Source organism: Lactuca saligna, chromosome 6 (genome assembly GCF_052625555.1).
Source record: "Lactuca saligna cultivar CGN05327 chromosome 6, ASM5262555v1, whole genome shotgun sequence".
In the NCBI taxonomy this organism is placed as follows: Eukaryota; Viridiplantae; Streptophyta; class Magnoliopsida; order Asterales; family Asteraceae; genus Lactuca; species Lactuca saligna.
Genome location: NC_136422.1, coordinates 164,024,348 through 164,028,842, shown reverse-complemented (window position 1 = coordinate 164,028,842; position 4,495 = coordinate 164,024,348). Strand labels below are relative to the sequence as shown.

Here is a 4,495-nt window from a genome sequence, read left to right as displayed (position 1 = left end):
ACTCGTCGAGTCTGAAGAACAGCTCGACGAGTCCCAGTTAATCTTCAAGCTACTCGCCGAGTCTGTCCATTGGACTCGGCGAGTCCATGCCATGCAGTCGATCAAACTGCTTCCTGAGATGAGTATTGTCCCGACCATTCATAGGTTTGGTCCTCCTAAGTTGGTACAACACGTAAGGCCTTCATTTAGGTGCTCATGCTACACCCCAAAGCCTATAATTTACATTTTGACCTAAGGCATAAGGATTCCAATCCAAAACCTCTCTTAATTCCCGAAATACACAGGCATGGGACATTCTGGACCTCTAAAGGTCCTAATACAGGGTTATAATCGTTTGGGAAACAAGGATAACAATCAATCTAGTCACAAAAGGGTTCCATAAACCCTAAATCCATGCACACATCAACATAGCAGATTATAATCCGAATTGTTACCTGAATAATGCACTCTCTGTGTCCCCAATTCTCAGAACTTGATTCCCTTGCTGTTCCTTTAGCCAAACCCTTCTCTTCCTTGCACAATAACTTCTTCAAGATCACCAATGACCTTCAATCCTTGCTCCAGATGCACACAACCGATTAGGGTTCTTCTCAGTAGGCTAAAGACGGACAATGACGGCCTATAAGTTCATTATATACGTTCCAAAACCAAACGGCTAGGGTTTCCGCTGAACAGCGCAGACTCACCGAGTCCAGTCGCAAACCCGCGACCAAGTCTGTGGTCCTACTCGGCGAGTCTGGCTCCAACTCGCCGAGTCCCCTCCTAAAACACCCCAAAAACAATATTATGACAATACCTGAAATTCCAGGCTGTTACAGAATCATCCTAAGGGGGAGAGAATTGTAACGCCCGGGTTTCAGGGCTAAGCATTTTTGTCAGTGTAATAGTCTAGGTCAACTCTTGTAACTCTTTTTGAAGTAATAAAGGTGAAATATTTGAGTATTATGTGAATTATGTGTGTTTATGTGTTTATTATTTAATTATAAATGTATAATTAATAAAGAATAAAAATGAGCGTCAAAATTAAAGTGTGAGATAATCCCGATATCTCTACATAAAGTTTTAGAATATGTCTCAAGGTTTTCGTGCATATAAGGAACGCCGAAATCCGAGTTATAACGAATAAGTTATGACCCATCGAAGTTTCACGACAGAACCGACATGATACCGGGAAGCGTGAGTAGTGAATTTATGATAGAGCGAGATTTAGCCTTAGCGATCTAAGCAAAAGTTGTAGAATATGTTAAACTAAGAACATCGATAAAAAGAACGCCCAAATCTGACTTCGTATGAAGAAGTTATGAGATTTTAAACAGACCAATCCTGTCCCGGCCTGTTAAAAATATAACGTTAAAAGTAAAGTCAAAATTAGCCGACGGAGTCTAAACGAAAGTTGTAGAGTACGCCTCCACCTACGCGTGGATATAAGGAACGTCAAAAACGGAGTTCGTATGAACGAGTTACAAATTATAATAGCATATTTACGTATTAAAATAAAGTATAAATCATGTATACGTACACACACACACATATATATATATATATATATATATATATATATATATATATATATATATATATACATATGTATATATCATTAGAAATGTATCGACGATGCTGTCATTATAAGACTAATGTTGAATTCTTTCGACATTAGTTTAGTACAAATATCATTAAATCCATTTAAAATAGTATTATAGAGGGGTGTTTAGTTGTTTATATAACTAAAAAGTCATTAAGTAATTATGGAGGGTAGTTTTTGAAAATTCAATTAGTATAAATAAGAGCCTTGGGCTCTCATATTTCTTGCACCATTCTCTTGATTCAAGAGTCTTTCTCTCCTTATCCCCCAAGCATTTCGGTCCCTCGTGATTCGACTTCTCTTTCTGTAGTTTAGTATAGTAAGGTGAGCGCTGAAGCGCTGCACGAATCTTTCTTAGAAAGATTCAGCGACGAAGTTCTGCCCCTGCAGAGCCCGACTCCTAGCTAAAACCCCCTTGTAAGTAAGTTATGCTTACCTTATTTTAATATAGCTTATATTTAAAATTAGTATTGTTATTATGAACTTATAATAAATATTTGGGCTATTATTATCGGTTATATAAGTATTTTTTTTAACGCTTATATAATAATAATAATAGCTAGACTATTAATTAGTCTCGGCAAATAATAGACTAAACTCTAGTGGTAATAATACTAGGTTTCATCGAAGAAAATTCTATTTAAGAAGCGAAGCGCTGTCTGAGTTCGGAATCACCACCTTTTCAAGTGAGTGCATGGTCCCTTTCATCTTACACATAGATATGAAGTATTTATTATATAATGTACGTGTTGTGAGTGCATAGCTACTTTCATCTTACACATAGATATGAAGTATTTTATATATTACGTGCTATATGTGCATATTATCTGTATACTTGTTATCTATGCTGGATGAATGTTTTTATACAAGTTTTAAATGATTTAAACTGTATATGTAATTTATATCTACAAAAATGTTGGGGTAAAACATGGGTAGATGTAGTAAGACAATGTGTGATAAAATGATGAGAGGCCTCGATGTTGTTGTTGTTGATCCAGTCATCTAGCGGAGTATAGATGACGACCACGGACTCTTCTAGACAGTCCAGTGGAACACTAGCTGGCTCGCAACCTGTAGGTGTTGTGAACAATGTATTCACCGGTGTACTCCATCCCCCACATGGTTGCCTATTAGGACATTTATTGCTGAGGAATCCCCTTAGCAGTAGTGTCCGTCCCGATGATGATCCTTAGGCTAGGTCCCTTATAATATGTGTTTAGGGACGTAATGTGAGGATAACAGGAATGGGTAATCGGGTTATTATTGATTGATGGAATTAATAAACTTATTTATTGTTGGTTGAAAACCCTATGTGCTCACCAGGCTCCCAAGCCTGACCCACTCAGTTTTATGCATTACAGGTAGTGGCGCATGAGCATAGGTGTGATGTTTTGGACGAGGGATTACGGATATAGGCCTGTAGATATGAAATAATGTAGTAAGGCTTATATTGTACTGTTTATACTTTTGATCTGTACGAACATGACATCCCGAGTCTTTTAATGAAATACATTTCTATGGAAATGCTTTTGATAAATCTTTATCATATTATTGTTTTGGGACAAATTCCGCAACCCTTTTATTAAAAGATAACTCTGATTTTGAAATAAAGTATAAACAAAACCGATCTTTTCTGGCCGTGATTTGGGGATGTTACAGTTGTGTAGGATGAAAGTAACTGACTCAGCACTCGGACAGCGCTTCGATACTCTCAAAATGATATTCCTTCGATAAAACCTAGTACCAATACGACTAGGGTTTAGTCTAATGATAACCGCGACAAATTAATTATCTGACTATTATTATTATTATATAAGCGTTAAAATCACTCAATTTAATTCATAATAATAGCCCAAATAATTATTTTAAGGACCTAGTAACATTCCTATATTAAAACATAAGCTAAACTAAAGATAGGTTAGGAGTAGCTCACTTACAGCGGGTTTTTTCTCAAAAACCGGGTTTCGCTGGAGCAGCGTTCCCGAGCCGAAAGGCCCTTTTATCGGGATTCCGAGAGCCTCGAGGCTTCCTTCGGGTGCTCGAGGGTTTACCTAGGCTTTTAGGGGGGTTAGGGGGCTTAGAGAGATAGTTTAGAGAGAGAAAGAAGAGGGTTGAGGTGTGAAGAGAAGTGAATGCCCGACACCTCTATTTATTGGAGGCCTGAATAGTGGACTCGCCGAGTCTGAGTCATCAGTCGCCGAGTTGGTCCATGTGGTGGCCTTCTGGTGGTGCCACGTGTGCAATTCTGGTGGTGCCACGTCACCCCCTATCGCGTATCAGCCTTCAAAATTAGAAAAATCATAACTTTCGCATACGAGCTTCGTTTTCGACGTTCTTTATATCCACGCGTAGGTAAAATCAAGATCTACAGCTATCGTTTAGACTTCGTCAGCTAATTCTCGACCGATATCAAATTTAACAGTAGGAGTCGTTTATACTGTTAAATGACCGCGAAGAATTCATAACTCCTTCATACGGACTCCATTTTCATCTGTCTTTTTACCGTTGAGTTCCTATTAATGAGATCTTCAACTCTCATTTAGATCGCATAAGCCAAAAACCGCTCGAACTAAAATCATAACTTCTTCATACGAAGTTAGATTTTGGCGTTCTTTTTATCGATGTTCTTAGTTTAACATATTCTATGAGTTTTATTTAGATTGCTAAGGCTAAAAAGTCTTCTATCGTAAATTCACTATTTACGTCTCCCGGTGCCGTGCTGGTTTTGCCGTAAAACTTCGGCGGGCCATAACTTCTTCGTTATTGCTCAGATTTCGGCATTCTTTATATGTACGGAAACCTTGAGACATATTCTACAACTTTATGTAGATATATCAGGATTATCTCACACTTTAATTTTGACGCTCATTTTTATTCTTTATTAAATGTACATTTATACTTAAATAATAAACA

At 37.7% G+C, this 4,495-nt stretch overlaps 1 long non-coding RNA gene across 1 annotated transcript; it reads left to right on the top strand.

Annotated features, from left to right (window-relative positions):
• Positions 1-1,912: 1,912 nt before the first annotated feature.
• On the top strand, positions 1,913-3,000 carry LOC145000376 (uncharacterized). Its single transcript, XR_013661210.1, has 3 exons — positions 1,913-1,999; positions 2,201-2,268; positions 2,944-3,000. It is a non-coding gene; the product is annotated as an uncharacterized LOC145000376 (long non-coding RNA).
• The last annotated feature ends 1,495 nt before the right edge of the window (positions 3,001-4,495 follow it).